General features: G+C 40.0%; 1 long non-coding RNA gene across 1 annotated transcript in view; it reads right to left on the bottom strand.

Annotated features, from left to right (window-relative positions):
- LOC140493366 (uncharacterized) overlaps positions 1 to 16883 on the bottom strand; it is a 51407-nt gene extending 34524 nt beyond the window's left edge. Inside the window, exon 1 of the long non-coding RNA XR_011963651.1 lies at positions 16758 to 16883. This is a non-coding gene — a long non-coding RNA (uncharacterized lncRNA). The remainder of the gene's footprint in view (positions 1 to 16757) is intronic.
- Positions 16884 to 17298: the final 415 nt, after the last annotated feature.

Here is a 17298-nt window from a genome sequence, read left to right as displayed (position 1 = left end):
TCTAAATGTACTTGAATTGAGGGCAGTTAATAATCAACCACATTATTGTGGGACTGGAGTCACATGTAAACCAGATGGGGTAAGGATGGGAAGTCTCATTTCCTAAGAACAATAGTGAATCAGAGGGAGATTTTAAAAAATAATCAATGGTAGCTTTCTCAGTCACCATCGCTGAAACTAGCTCCATAGAAGTTATGTCTCACCTCCAAGCAGGTAGGACCCGAACCTGGGCCTCCGAACTCAGAGGTATGAACACTACCATTGCACTGCAAGAACCCTTAAAGACTAACTATACATTTACTAATTGATTTTAAACTGCACCAATTACAGTGGTGCATTTTCAATGGCCTCCAGTTTAGAGCTCAAACAACCTGCAAGTTAGTATAGGTTTGACTTAGAAACCTAACAAAGCTGATTAAGACCTTGAAAGGATAGCTGAAGATAGTTTGAGTTTTACCCTGCATTTCACATGTGCCATAACTGGCTCATGCCTAATTATGAAAAGGTTCAATAATGTTGCATTTTTCAGCCTTATTATTATGACGGACACAAAGATGCATCACTGACACTGCAGAAAGGAAATTATGAAAATTTCCTTATACATCAAATGGTGTAAATGCATTAAACAGTCAATTAAAAAAAATAGATTCTTCAAAGCAGATGTAGCCTAATCTTATTCATACTTGCTTTTCATCAGTAATTGATTGTGAAATGTTTGATTCTTTCCAATTGTATAGAGATAGAAATCAATGTAAATATAAGAAATCAGGTGAAGAAAGCTTCAAACCCCTTTCTAACTAGTCCTCTCTGTTGGTCATTTCTGTAGTGAAAGATTATTCACTTACCTGGTAAACCAAGACCCATAGCTATCCAAGTTCATTAAGACAGCACACTGAGCACATACATTTACTATTGCCTTCTCTGTCAATACCCATGAAATGCTTTGTATCTTTTATATAGTACTCTCCACCTGAAATTGTTCAATGCAGAAGAATCCTCCTATCTAACATGGTGGAAGGAAATTTCATACCCTTCAGTATTTATTTTTTGATGATATTCTTGTTTATCACTGCTGGCTAAATAACTGGAACTTCACAAGTTTAGTCTTCTTGCGAGCAAAGCAGCTCCACAGAGCAGCCAGAAGTCACTTGACTTTAACTACAATATTTTTCCCCTTCTGTGATAACAAACACTCAAATCATCAATTTGCAGAAGGCCTTCTGGTGCAGTGGCTAGAATCCCTGCCTCTGAGTCAGAAACTCTGGGTTAAGTTTGAGTGCTGCTGAGAGACCAATGGCAGGAATATAAGTAGCAAGGTATAAACAATGACTGCAGATGCTGGAAACCAAATACTGGATAGTGGTGCTGGAAGAGCACAGCAGTTCAGGCAGCATCCAACAAGCAGCGAAATCGACGTTTCGGGCAAAAGCCCTTCATCAGGAATAAAGGCAGTGAGCCTGAAGCATGGAGAGATCACTCCACACTTCAGTCTCACTGCCTTTATTCCTGATGAAGGGCTTTTGCCCGAAACATCGATTTCGCTGCTCGTTGGATGCTGCCTGAACATTCATAACATGGCCAAACAGGTTGAGTATCAAACTGCAAATCCTTCCAATGTATGTCAGCAGCATGCAATACAAGTGGGTGAGATTCCTGGTCAGTTATATAATGGAATCAAATTACAAGCTCTATTATCACTGATAAACTCTGGACTAAAAAGTGTCCGTCACAGTTCTAATACTCTCTGTCCTTCATGCAGCCTATTTCTAGGCTTCACTGCTTTGCAGACTTCTGTTTCTTACATTCAATAGAACACAAATGAAAGGAATGATAATTGTTCCCTCAAGCCACACCACTCTTCTAGTTTGGATCCCTGGAGTTTAATACTCATCAGTCGGCTCCTGGCATTCACATTGCTAAATCTGGCCTTCTTACATTGATAGCTGTGTTTAAAAATATAGATTTAATCATAGAATAATTAAAGCTTCATAGGTTTGGATTTTCCACTCCCAAATCAGCACAGTACGGGGGGCACGATGACAAAAAAATGGAGTCAGTGACATGTGAATGGTTTGCATGCCATAGTCCTATCTTTGATGACTTTACCAAGGATGGGGAGAGGTGGTAAGCAGGTGGGGACATGACATTAGCCCCATCTTGTTAATTGGGCTTGTTGAGATCAGTAGGAGCTCAGTGTGTGCTTGTCTTCCGATTTCCTGAGATTTTCACAGGGATGGACAGTCATTTGGACCACCTTGAAGGTGACCACCTGTAATCTTGTGGATTACAGTTGGTAGCACTGAACTTATTTTGTTTGATAGGGAAATAAAAACAGTGGCAACATTGAAATTATTTTGATTTATTGGGGAAAAGAAATGAAAGTCTGGTCAAATGACTATTGAGCAGAAAAGAACAATACCAACGTTTGCCTACCTCTCTCCTGCGCCTCAGCTCTCCATTTGCTCTGACCTCTTTGAAGATGAAGAACCTCTCAATTTTTTAAGACCATGGAAAGACAGGGCTTTTGGGCCAGAATTTGGCCTGCTTCTCTACTGTCCCCCATCCAAATTCTCCCTTCTTCCACCAATAATTCTACAGCAGTCCTATCTCTGGGGAGATTGAGCTCTCAATCATATTTAAATACACTTCCTGGCAGCTGAAGACCTTCGTACAATCATAATGCAGGATTGGTCCCTCCCCCAAGTTCCTATCACTGATGGGAAAATCTGACTCCTAAAATTCAAAGTAAGACAGCTGTAGAATAAAAAAAAATTGGTATTTTTAATGGAGAAGTTGTAAAGTTTTCAAAAGAAGTTTCCTGTCCAACTTTCGGCACCCTCGGGATTGAGACCTTGCCAGATTTTGGATTTTCCCAGATTTCAGACATTGGAACGACGTAGTTTAATCAAGGCCAAGTTCAAGGAATAATGGATATGAGAATCCAAGTTTGAAAAACAATAAATAGTATTGAATGCATAGAGTTTGTGAAAGAATAAATCAAAATTTCTTTCTATTTACGAAGTATTTTCCTCTTATTTACTTCAATGAAAATCCCAGTAAACACCAGAGCATGCGAAAGACATGGCTACAACAGCATCAATAGTGCATGTACAAAGGTTGGGTGGTTTGGGCAAGGCCAGATTGATTGAGTTCAAGTATAATTTTAGTCCACTTGGAGTGAAGAAACTAATTGGTGTGCCACTATAAATAAAACAGCAAAACTGATGACTACTCTGGCTCTACCAATAACTAACACATATCCAAACATTCTAGTATTTGAATAATGTGAATTTCATTTTCCTGAAGACAAAATGGAATTCTTTCAAAAATATCTAGACTTTGGACAATTTTGGTTTTGAGATAGCTGGCGATCACACGTCCAACCTGGAGCTCTTACATTTCAATCTCTCATAAAGTAGAATTGAGCTGAAAAGGTATACATAGCCATCTCCCCTAATGCACACTATCAGTCTGTACAATGCTTCGTGCTATATCTCTTGTGATTTACATCTTTGCTGATATTAGTTTGAAGCATTTTGTGAATTTTGTAGTGGTTTACTAGTGAGGCTTAGATGGATTTATCGTTAGGTTATGCTCCTGCAAAGGAAATTAAAATTAAAATAATCAAATGTTTGCTGCATGTGATGCTCATCTTTCAATCCAAAGATGATTACATAACACACCCATTGTGATTTCGTCACTATGGGATCCCCATTGAGGGAAGGCAAAGCATGGTTGTGGGAAGATTGTCAGCAATTCTTTTGTTACAATTTGACACACCAGGTTATAAGAGGGTCCTAAAGAAACAAAGCACGTTTGAGTGAGGGTGAATTTAAAAAGTAGTAAGTGAAAAGATGGCAGAAGGAACCAAAGATTCTGATGAGAATCTTAAAGCATTGGGAGGTTAATTAAAAGAGTGCGGCACAATAACAAGACTGGAAAGAAGGGGTTGAAGGGGAGATGATTAACTTCTTCAGCTTTATTCAGGTCAAGAAATTACTTTGTGCAAAGAATCCTGGGAATCAAGGAGGTGGCACTCACAGTCACCTTTTTTCATGGACATGCTGACTGTGTCTCCAGCTCCAGAGAGGATGTCCTTCCTCCTGAGCACTCTGTCAGGTGGACATCCAAATCAGAGTCTCAGGTCATAATCAGCATCCTTCTTGCTGATGTTGTTTATGGTTTCAGGTGCTGCCTCTGGCTCTTTAAGTAGCACCAGTCTTCCATCCCATAAGACCATAAGACCATAAGACATAGGAGTGGAAGTAAGGCCATTCGGCCCATCGAGTCCACTCCGCCATTCAATCATGGCTGATGCGCATTTCAGCTCCACTTGCCCGCATTCTCCCCGTAGCCCTTAATCCCTCTAGACAACAAGAACCTATCAATCTCGGCCTTGAAGACATTTAGCGTCCCGGCTTCCACTGCACTCCGTGGCAATGAATTCCACAGGCCCACCACTCTCTGGCTGAAGAAATGTCTCCGTATTTCTGTTCTGAAATGACCCCCTCTAATTCTAAGGCTGTGTCCACGGGTCCTAGTCTCCTCGCCTAACAGAAACAATTTTCTAGCATCCACCTTTTCAAAGCCATGTATTATTTTGTACGTCTCTATTAGATCTCCCCTTAATCTTCTAAACTCCAACGAATACAATCCCAGTATCCTCAGCCGTTCCTCATATGCTAGACCTCATATCCCTCCTCCAGCCAATTTCTGCTCCATTCCCCTGCACACCTACAAACATTTGAGGTACGCTTTTATCTGCATGTGTTTTATGCCTATCACCCTTCTCCCCACAAATGTATCTGAGACTTTGAGGATGAGACGCGTACAGTCTGTATGGTTATCATCTTTAAATGATCTGCCACCATAGATTACGATGCGGTCATATGAACACAGGGGCAGGAGGAGGCTACTCAGCTCCTCAAGCATATTCTGCCATTCTCGATCAAAGTGAATCACCTATCTAAATACGCTATTCCAGCACTGTCCCCATGTAGGTTGATATAATTAATAATTAGAAACCTATCAATCTCTGTCTGGTGTTGACTTACTGAAATAACTTTGTCAACCCTCTATAGAAGACAATTCCAAAGATTCACCAGCCTCACACTGAAGGAGTTCCTCTTCATCTCAGTCCTAACTGGCTTGCCTTTTATTCGAAGCCTGTGATGCTGCTTCTAGATCCCGGAGTCAGTAAAAACATCCCTTCTGTCTCTACTCTGACTATCCTTTTAAGAATGTTGTAAGTCTCTATACGATCACCTCTTATTTATCTAAACTACACAGGGTGCAACCTCATGCCCTCAATCTCTCCTCAGAAGACTACCAACATACCAGAAATTAATCTGGGAAACTCCACTGCAATTTTGTCAAGTTTTAGATACATTTCTCTAAGAGTACTTTATTTAATTAATACTAATTTCTTTCAGTTGCATAGTCTTTCTGGACCTTTGGAACTCAATTATTTCAGGGAGACTTCTTGTATCTTCCTCTGTGAAGACAGACACAAAAGATGGAATATTTGTTGGGCCAGAACAATCTGGGCGATGGTGAGAAATGGGACAGAATTGAGTGAAAAGTTCAGTGAGGACTATTTTGATATCAGGAGTAATGTGAAGCATGTTTTCACTAGTTTCAGGGTGTTGAGATGCGATTCTCTCTGGGCAGCAGCAAATTGCCGATTAAAGGGGATTATTTCTTATTAACAACAGTATTAACTGAAAATCTTGAATTATTAATATCCACGATCACTGCAAGCAAACTAGATGACAAGAATTCTTGAAGTGGAAGTCAGAGTGGGTACACAGTGACTTTGGCTTGTCACTGCTGCTGTTGGTTATCATGCCACAGCATCTCATGGCATGATCCATGGGCAGCAGCCATGTGCACCCCTTGTCCACTGACAGTGGCATCCGAAAATTCCCAACTCTTCAGTGGCCAGTCATGGGAATGCAGTTAATGCAGTTAAGGAAACGTTTCAGCATCAATCATGGGCTAACTGACTTGTTGTGCATTTATGACCAGTCTGTCAGATCCATCCAGAAAGGGGAAAGGAGGTAATGGAGACAAGAGGGATGACTATTTCAGGAGATCCAGAATCCAATTTGTGGAGTCTAGGGGGCTGAAGGCTGTAGTAGGGGATTTTTAGCTTTTCTGTTTTCCCTGCTATAAATTCTCCCGTCTCTGCTTGTAATGGGCTCACATTTGTCTTAGCTATTCTTTATCTTTTTAAATGCCAGCAGAAACTTTTATACTTCATTTTGATCTTCCTTGCTATTTTACATTTTTTTTTACATTTTTAAAATTATCATTCCTCCTTTGCTGAATTCTAGAATTCTCTTAATCCTCAGGACTATAGCTTTTTGTTTACATCTTACTAAGACTCTGCCTTTAACCTAATACTACTTTTAACTTTCCTTGTCAGTAATTCATCAGTGGTACACCATTATAGTGGGCAGAAATCCTATCCGACCTCAATTCCAGCAGTATCATAGCTATTTGTGACTCAAAACCATACATCAGAGTGGTAACTGTGGTGGGCTTTTTCCCACCAGTTGCTATTTTAAATTCTGACTCTCCTCACCCAGTCACTCACAATTGGTTGCAGAAAAGACAAATGTTGAATAACTTTCCTGCTACAGTATTTTCAATTAATCTCAACAGGAGTTGTGCTATTTACTCTACTGTGAAGTTCACCATAATCTCCAAGCTAATTGAATGAATGTATGAAGCGATGATTTTTGACAGACAGGCATTTCAAATCTTGGCATAGTTTTTCTTCTGACTGCCTCCCAGTGCTAACATTGATGAAGTAATTTCTCATCAATGAGAATCAACTTGTCAAATTAGAATGCTTTCCCTTGCCCCACTCCAAGTGATATCATCGAAAATCAGGCATGGCTCATTCCTCTGATCTGGAATTTTTCATTAGTTGAAATTTAAAATAACAATTTTTTCTATTTCTGTGCACCCAACAGGAAAGCTTTTCAAAGTGAGGCACCTCCCAAATCCATAACCTTTATCTGGAAGGAAAAAGACAACAAGCACTTTGGCATGCCATCCTCTCCAATTCCTCTCCAAGTTGTGTACCATTCTGTCTGGATTATATATGCTCTTCCTTTATCAATGAGTGAAAATTCTGAAGCTGCCTCACTTAAAGGTGTACCTACACTCACAGACTGCAGCAGAAGAAGATGGCTCACCACCATCTTATGAAGAGAATTAAGGATGGCCAATGTATTCCGGTGGCCAGATGCTTTTTAAATATTGGAAGTGTACCTGCCTGCACCGCCTTCTCCTCAGCTCATTCCATACATGCGCCATCCTCTGCATAAAAAAGCTGCCCCTCAGGTCCTTTTAAATCTTTCTTCACTCAACTTAAACCTATGCCTCCTAGTTTTGGACATCCTTACTTTGGGGAAAAAAAGATCTTAGCTATTCACTATATCCGTGATTTTATGAACCTCAATTTGGTCATCCCTTTTCCTCCAACACTCCAGGGAAAAAAGACCCAGCCTATTCAGCCTCGCCCTATAATTTAAACCTTCCAGTCCGAGCAACATCCTTGCATAGCTTTTCTGAACCCTTTCAAGTTTGACAACATCTTTCCTATAGCAGGAAGACTAGAATTGTATGTTGTATTCGAAAAGTGGCCTCAGCAATGTCCTGCATAGCTGTAATATGACATCTCAACTCCTATACTCATGCATTGACCGATGAAGGCAAGGTGCCAAATGCCTTCTTCACCACCCTATCTACCTGTGATTTCACTTTCAAGGCACTATGCACCTGCATGCTGAGGTCTCTTTGTTCGGCAACACTCCTCAGTGACCTACCTTTAACTATATAAGTCTTGCCCTGGTTTGCCTTACCAAAATGCAACACCTCACATTATCTAGATTAAACTCAATCTGCCAATCCTCAGCCCATTGGTCCATCTGATCAAGGTTCCTAGGTCAGTTTATAGTATCTGGTCAGCGAGGAGGATTTGCATTGAAGGGCCTGTTTCCATGCTGTATAACTCAATTACTCCATGGTCTTGCCAATGATGGTCCTTCATGAATGAAAAATATATACTGTGATATCAGCTACAGTATTTTCATGCAATGAGTTGTGTTATTTACTTAGCTTTGAAGTTTACCATAATCCCCAAGTCCAAAGAATGAATGCATGATTTTTGGCAAATAAACATCTCATGTCTTGGCATCATATTTTTTCTGACTGGTCCCCAGTGCACCTGTTGGTTATTGATCTGCTAACAAAATACACAACAATCTTAACAACTGGCAAAGAAGCCTCATCATAAGAAAAGTCCCTGTATTTTGTTACCTGATCTCAATTAAAGTAGCAATTGAATTGATGTCAGTGCTTTAAGTAGGAAGAAGTGAAATTAGCCAGGCTTCTGAATACTGATTCTTATCTCATGGCTCTTATTCAAATTCATGTGCTAAGTTTGTGCAGATGCCAGATAAGTCCATTATCAAGCTTTGTTGTAACACTCTGTCAGACTACATTAATCTGCCAGTTACTATTTGGATTTATACAGATGAAATGGGCACTTGAATGAGGTGCTGATGAGCAACATAGACTAATGGAAATAAAAGGAGAAAGTGAGGACTGCAGATGCTGGAGATCAGAGCTGAAAATGTGTTGCTGGAAAAGCGCAGCAGGTCAGGCAGCATCCAAAGAACAGAAGAATCGACGTTTTGGGCATCAGAAAGAAGGGCTGATGCCCGAAATGTTGATTCTCCTGTTCCTTGGATGCTGCCTGACCTGCTGCGCTTTTCCAGCAACACATTTTCAGCTCTAATGGAAATAAAACCCAACTCAAATCAGTGCCTTCAGGGGAGGAGACAAATAAGAAAGGGTCTTTGACACAAGCTCTACTCTCTATTGCACTACACACATACCCATATTAGTAATAGTGATTTACAAAGAATCTTCCAATTGCCATTAAGTTCTTTGTTTTGTATAGATCAACAGGAAAGTCATTTAACACTTAAATTTTCTGTAACCAATTCATTTGTGATAAGATTTCATTAAATAAATTTCCAAATATTTTAACTTCATTGTTGCTTAATCTATGCTAGCTTCAGTACACTAACGTAAGAATTAACTGCTCTCCATACATATACATATATTTTGAAATATATTATGATAATTTTAGAACAGGTTTCCTTTAAAATAATTAGAGTCATTTGGTAGTATAGCACGAGCATTACTGAAAACAGACACATTTTATTGAAGCTTTTCGCTTTGCACTAATCAGGGCAATTCACAAGACTAACAATTCAAGGGAAGAAAAAAGATTATGTTATGAGACATGAGAGAGCTGATTGCTTGGCAAGTGGATCTGATTGGTACAGATGTTGTCATGGAGAATGTATTCATAAAAGTTGATCGACAGTTCACTGCTAGGCTTTGTTTAAATTTTAAAGCAGGTAGTTTAAACTGACAATCCCATCCCTCTCATTGTTTTTGGTGAAAGGAGAAAGGATGAGATATGTAGTAGACATAGTAGACTTTTTTTTTATTAATTCACAGGATGTGGGTGACCAGCAGTCACTGCTCATCCTTAATTGTCCATGAGAAGGTACTGAGCTGCCTTCTCGAATCATTGCTGTCCATGTGTGTGAGGATATCCACAGTGCTGTTAGACAGCAAGACCCAGAATTTTGACTCAGCAACAGTGTACGAACAACATAGCTCCACGTCAGATTTTTATGGGTTACAGAGGAACTTGCAAGTGCTGGTGGTTTCATGCATCAGCTGCTCTTAACTGGTGAGGCTGTGGGTTTCGAGCCTGCTGGTAAAGAAGGAGAAAGTGAGGACTGCAGATGCTGGAGATCAGAGTCAAGAGTAGGGTGCGGGAAAAGCACAGCAGGTCAGGCAACAGTCGAGGAGCAGGAGAATCAACGTTTTGGGCATAAGCCCTTCATCAGGACTGAGACTTGTCTAATGATCTCAGATTCCTGATGAAGGGCTTATGCCCCAAAATGTTAATTCTCCAGCACTTCGGATGCTGCCTGACCTGTTGTGCTTTTCCAGCACCACCCTCTTGGTACTGGTAAAGAAGACTTGGTGAGTTGTTGCAGTAAATTTTGTAGGTGGTAACACTGCTGCAAGGTGAATGCTGAATGTGATGGTTGGAGGTATTAATCAGGCAGACTGATTTGTCCTGGATGGGTGTTGTTAGAGCTGCATTTATCCAGGCAGGTGGGCTATTCCATTAAACTCCTGAGATGTGCTTTCTGGAATATGGATAGGTCTTGTGCAGTCAGAAGGTGAATTATCTCCTACAGAATTTCCAACTTCTGACCTGCTTATGTAGTTATAGAATTTACATGGCTGGCCCAGTTTAGTCTTTGGGTAACTCTTAACATGTTAATAATTGGAGATACAGCAATGGTAATACATTTGAATATCAAGGGGTGATAGAGAAATTCTCTCTTGTTGAAGATGGTCATTGTATGGCATTTGTATGGGGTGAACGTTACTTGCCATTTCACAGCCTAAGCTTCAATGTTGTCCAGATCTTGTTGTATTTGGACACTGCTTCAATATCTGAGACGTTGCCAAAGTGCTGAACATTATGGAATAATTAGCAAACATGCCTATTTCTGATCTTATACTGGAGAGAAGGTTATTGATAAAGCAGCTGAAGAAAGTTGAACCTAAGATATTAATCAGAGGTATTCCTGCAGTGATGGTCTGTGGATGACAATGTACTCAGGAAATGTAATGGATGTCCTTACAAAGAGTAAGGAAGAGGAAGTGTAATAAATGTAGCTCTGAATGTCTGTAGGTTCATAATGAATATTATTTAATAACCTATTGCCAAAAATAGACACAGAGAAGTTGAGGAAGGGAAGGGTCAAAAATGGACCATGTGAAACCGTGAGAAAGGTGAAAATTGGAATCACAGTTAAAGTTTTCCAATTCAGGAAAGAAAATAGGATGGAGCACTGATGCAGTCATCAACATACCAGAAAAAAAATCAGAATGGGGGCCTGAATAAGACTAAAGCAAGAAATGCTCAACATATGCCACAAAAAGACAGACACAGCTTGGAGCCATGAAAGTGACCATTACAACAGCTTTCAGTTGAAAGATGTGAGTGGGAAGGAGAAGAATCTGTTCAAAGTGACAATAGGCAGGGGAGGGTAGTGGAGGATAGGACCCTGATTGGATGTCTGTTCAAGGAAAAAGTAGAGAACTCTCTGGCTATCCAGGCAGAGAATGGAGGTCTAGACAGATTGAATATGTGTGATAAAGAAAAGACAATGCCAAAAAACTGGAAACTTTTAAGGTGTTGAAAAGTATCAGAAGGATCACAAACGTAGGTATACAGATACTGGTGAATGGATGAAAAGTAGAGTTTAAGAAGGAATCGGTTATGTGTACAAACAGGGTGAAAGTGAGGACAGCAGATGTTGGAGATCAGAGTTAAGATCAGATTGGTGCTAGAAAAGCACAGCAGGTTAGGCAGTAGCCGAGGAGTAGGAAAATTGACGTTTCGGGCAAAACGTTTCCTGATGAAACCTCGATTTTCCTGCTCCTCAGGTGCTGCCTGACCTGCTGTGCTTTTCCAGCACCACTCTAATCTTGACTGTGTGTAGAAACAGGCTGACACAATAGAGTCATCCTGTTTATGGATCTTGAGAAGGAGATAAATTCTATGGGTAAATATAGCTTCTATCTGTATTTATCTATCTGTAGAAACTAAATAGAAACTATGAGGTGGAAAGCTGTGGAGGGAAGATGACAAATAGAAATGAGGTCAGCAACAATTCAAGAAATGATTGTTATTCAACAATGATGTAGAGGAGGTAGGATTAAGTGGTCAAGAGTTGGCATTCTGAATCGATAGGGTAGAACATAGTTAACCAGAAATCAACGGCATCTCTCCTTGTTGACTAATCTAATGTGTAAAACGTTCAGAGGAACAGCTTGGAGTGAATGTGGGAACAGGGAATTAAAATGGCTGTCGTCACACCATAAGTTCACCATGAAAAGATCAAGAGAATGTGTAAAAGGACACATGGAGAGACAATCTCAAAGATGGATGAAAGCATCCATTGAGGGGAGAGACAATTCCTGAAAAGAAAAGTGAGCACAGAGGTGAAGGTGACATATGAAGAGTTCAATGTCATTCAAAATTCAGTAAGGCTTTCTATAGGTATGTTAGGAATAAAAGAAGGACTAGGGTAGGAATAGGTCCAATCAAGGATAGTAATGGGAAGTTGCGTGTGGAGGCTGAAGAGATTGGGGAGGCACTGAATGAATACTTTTCGTCAGTATTCACTCAGGAACAAGACATTGTTGTCGATATGAATACTGAGGCATGAATAAGTAGAATGGATGGCTTTAAGATATGTAGAGAAGAGGTGTTGGAAATTCTGGCAAGGGTGAAAATAGATAAGTCCCCTGGGTCTGATGGCATTTATCCTAGGATTCTCTGGGAAGCAAGGGAGGAGATTGCAGAGCCATTGGCCTTGATTTTTGTGTCCTCTTTGTCTACAGGAGTAGTGCCAGAGGACTGGAGGATAGCAAACGTGGTTCCCTTGTTCAAGAAGGGGAGTAGGGATAATCCTAGTAACTATAGGCCAGTGAGTCTCACTTCTGTTGTGGGCAAAGTCTTAGAGAGAATTGTAAGCGAAAGGATTTATGCACACCTGGAAAGAATAATGTGATCAAGGATAGTCAGCATGGTTTTGTGAAGGGCAGGTCGTGCCTCACAAACCTTATTGAATTCTTTGAGAAGGTGACTAAGGAGGTAGATGAGGGGAAAGCGGTAGATGTGGTATATATGGATTTTAGTAAGGCGTTTGATAAGGTCCCCCATGGTAGGCTACTGCAGAAAATACAGAGATATGGCATTGAGGGTGAGTTGGAGGTTTGGATTAGGAATTGGCTGGCTGGAAGAAGACAGAGGGTAGTAGTTGATGGCAAAGGTTCATCTTGGAGTGCCGTCACTAGCGGTGTTCCGCAAGGATCTGTTTTGGGACCATTGTTGTTTGTCATTTTTATAAATGACCTGGAGGAAGGGTTAGAAGGTTGGGTGAGCAAGTTTGCGGATGATACGAAAGTCGGAGGAGTTGTAGACAGTGAGGAAGGATGTGGCAGGTTACAGCGGGATATAGAGAAGCTGCAGAGCTGGGCAGAAAGGTGGCAAATGGAGTTCAATGTAGCTAAGTGTGAGGTGATTCACTTTGGTAAGAGTAACAAAAAGATGGGGTACTGGGCTAATGGTCGGATACTTGGTAGTGTGGAAGAGCAGAGGGATCTTGGTGTCCATGTACACAGATCTCTGAAAGTTGCCACCCAGGTAAATAGTGCAGTGAAGAAGGCATATGGCGCAATGGCTTTTATTGGTAGAGGAATTGAGTTCCGGAGTCCTGAGGTCATGCTGCAGTTGTATAAGACTCTGGTGCGGCCGCATCTGGAATATTGTGTGCAGTTTTGGTCACCATACTATAGGAAGGATGTGGAGGCACTGGAACGGGTGCAGAGGAAGTTTACCAGGATGTTGCCTGGTATGGTAGGAAGATCCTATGAGGAAAGGCTGAGGCACTTGGGGTTGTTTTCATTGGAGAAAAGAAGGTTTAGGGGTGACTTGATAGAGGTGTACAAGATGATTAGGGGGTTAGATCGGGTTGACAGTGAGAACCTTTTTACACGTATGGAGTCAGCTATTACAAGGGGGCATAGCTTTAAATTAAGGGGGGGTAGATATAGGACTGATGTTAGGGGTAGGTTCTTCACTCAGCGAGTCGTAAGTTCATGGAATGCCCTGCCAGTAGCAGTGGTGGACTCTCCCTCTTTATGGGTATTTAAGCGGGCATTGGATAGGTATATGGAGGATAGTGGGCTAGTGTAGGTTAGGTGGGCTTTGATCGGCACAACATCGAGGGCCGAAGGGCCTGTACTGCGCTGTATTCTTCTATGTTCTATGTTCTATGTTCTATGATATAAACCAAGTCGCACTGAGGAATAAGCAAATCCTGTGACGATCTTTTTAGAATTGAGAAAGGAATGATATAAGATCCACAACGCAATGCACAAAAATTTATGTTAATTTAAGTCCATAGCAAAAATGGTCAACAAATAAGAAATGATTGAAAGAACTTTTGCAAAAGATTTTAATATTTCTCTGTGGCCCTTTGCATTAACTTTCACTTTTATTTTTGTTATGCCTTTGCCCAGCAGCACTGATGGTCTGTATCATAGATGCTGAGTTAAGTCAAGAGTTACTGGGAGAGTAATGCATGAAAAAGAAAGCCAACACACTTTATGACCACTTCACTAAAATATAATTGCCCTTGTCTAGACTGGGACCACAGAAATGATGCCAGAATGTACGATGGACGTTAAATTGAGAGTGGATCTACTACCCTAAAAACTTGACAGTGGAAAGGATCATCTCTTACAGGCACTAAGTTATTCTGAATATGACAAGGATATGTTTTTGTCAGTGCTTTAAAGTGCATCATAGCAATAAGCATAAGATAAAAGCATCAGGTGAAAAATAGGAATTATGAGTAAATTGTCATACAGCGACAAAAGTTACCTGGAATCATACAAGAGCTGAGCAAATTGCCACATTAAGTAAAATTACACTTATTCACAATGGAGAACTTGGAACCATCAAAAATTCATTATACATTCAAATCTACTAACAAAAGCCTCAGTTCTGAGGTAATTAAACATACATCTGAGAAGTTACATTTTTCTGAAAGGAAGGCTGGAAGCTTTATTTTTAGATATTGCTGTACATTTTTAGGCATAACAGTTATATTTGAAAGTCACAAAGAAATTCCCAAATATAAAAGATCTATTGTCATTTTATCTCTTAAAATTGGATAGAAATTTGAATCTATGTTTGTTCTACGCTGTAGACAAAAGCTCAAATTCCTATGCATGTTTCCAATATTTCAATTTTAATAGGTCACTTCAGTGGTCATTTGGCATCACACAAAGTTACTTTTGACCATGAAAGGAGAAAGACAACTTTATATCCAGACAGCAGGTCACATTATATCTTTGAACATCATCTGAATTAGATCACATGCCTTGAAAGAATTTGCTTTGACAAGTTTTATAATAATTTTGTAGCAGAGGTGAAGTTACTTCATGAACCTGTTAAAATAGATTAAAATCCCATTGGAGAGTTGGATTCCAGGCATTTTTTTCCCCTAGGAACAGTTCTCTATAGACTAACTGGTATCAGATCATATGTATTTAAATCACTTAGTTTACTGAATTATCCAGTTACTATTTAACTATGTGGAAAAGTGAGAGATCCCACTTGAACCCTGACTTGCACTTTTCTTTCTGCTTAATTTACCAGTTTTCACATTCATTTCAGGTCATTGAGCAGCTCCACATGACTGCAAAGCAGTTAAATAAGAATTTCACAAGTTCTCATTTCTTGAAAAATGTTCAGCACCATTCATTAATTTGAGAAGAGTCAACATTACTGTTATGGTACATTTATTCCAAATAAATATATTCACAAAAGCTGTCTAAACCTTTTGTGTGTCAATGTTTAGATATTTCTCTTTATGGAAGAGAACAGAGGAGAAATGTAAGCTTACACTTTTCAGATGCATCCATTGATGACAAAACCTCATGAAATTATGTTTTTCATTTTTACCTTCTGGTATTGAGCTTAAAAGGAAAAAGAAAATATAATTCACAGCAGGAATTGGTCAACTGACAGTGAGTTGGGGAGGTATTAAGGGTGGTTTTCACATGTTTGAAGAGGGGACAGCTGCATTCAGCCACAATAGGGGAGCACGTTTTCCTGTCTCTAGAAGGCTAGTATGTCAGTTTGCAGTCGACAATGGATGAGCTTAGCCCTCTGGGACCACCAGGTCAGTGAGGGAATTGGAGATTTCCTTGATTGCTGCCAAGGTGCAAGGTCATGACATACATTAAAAAAGTAGTCCAAGTCATAAATTTTACAACAGAAATTACTTTATAAACTCTCCATAAGATGTGACCAGTGTCAGATTAAAATGAAAATAGGGACTGATTAAACTGATTGCAGTTGTGTTTCAGAGTTAGGGTTTATTTTGGTAAAATGGTGAAAACAGTCACTCTGTTAATAAGACTGAGCACATTGAAGGTCTTGTTTTAATACACCAATTTTGGTCCTCGTTGCTAATTGCCGTAATATGAATTTGCCTGAAGATGGCTAAACAGCCACCTGCATGTTTGCACTCTAATCTGATGAGATGTAATTTTTCCAGAACAGTATATGCGGGCTCCCCTCATCGATTTCCATTGAAGGGTTGGAGAGGGCCGGCTAAGGGATTAAAATATGATTCCTGATGAAGAAAATAAGTCTAAAATGTAAGAGTAACAATACTTCTAGAATCAAAGCAGCATCAATAACTGTGACATTTTTCAATTTAGATTAATGGTTAAAAGTTCAATTTTTTTTTTCTGAGCATTAGTAAGTTTCCAATTTGATGGAAGCCCATCCTTCACATGCCTGGTTTCAACAGGGCCACTCCCTGCAACTTACACTGCACAAGTTATAACACGTGCACTATACATTTTCATATAATATGCAAATGCATATAATTGTTATGTGCATTATATATGAGATATATAAAGGATATATGGAAGTATCAGCAAAATAAAGTACGGAAGCTTGTGTCTGAATTCAACAGTCTCAAAATACTTTTTGTATTCATTCATGTCCACCATCTACAATGCACACGTCAGGAGTGTAATGGAATACTCGCCTTTTGTCTGGATCAGTTCAGCTTCGACAACAGTCAAATGGGTGGCACTTACAAGACCAATATTTCATGCCCATAACTAATTGCGCAAGAGAAGATGTATGAGCTGTTTTCTTGAATCATTGCAATCTATTTTGCGTAGGAGACCTATGATGCCGTTGTGGACAGCATTCCAGATTTTGACTGAATGACAGTAACAGGAACAGCAATGTATTTTCAGCTCCAGAGGATAACTGGCAGCTGGTAGTGTTCCAATGTATCTACTGCTGTCATCCTTCTAAATGGATACTGTCATGGGTTTGGAAGATGCAGTCTACAGGGTGGTGCAGTGCACTTTGTACATGGTACACACATATACTACTAACTGTTGGTGGTGGATGGAGTGAGTATTTGTACAAGTGGAGCCAAACAAACTGTTTTGTCCTGGATTGTGTCAAGCTTTTTGAGTGTTGTCGAAGCTGAACTGATCCAGACAAAAGGCAACTATTCCATTACACTCCTGATGTGTGCATTGTAGATGGTGGACAGCTTTATGGAGTCAGAA

Source organism: Chiloscyllium punctatum, chromosome 22 (assembly GCF_047496795.1).
Source record: "Chiloscyllium punctatum isolate Juve2018m chromosome 22, sChiPun1.3, whole genome shotgun sequence".
NCBI lineage: Eukaryota > Metazoa > Chordata > Chondrichthyes > Orectolobiformes > Hemiscylliidae > Chiloscyllium > Chiloscyllium punctatum.
The sequence above is the reverse complement of the archived record's forward strand: the minus strand, read 5'-3'. Positions and strand labels throughout refer to the sequence as shown.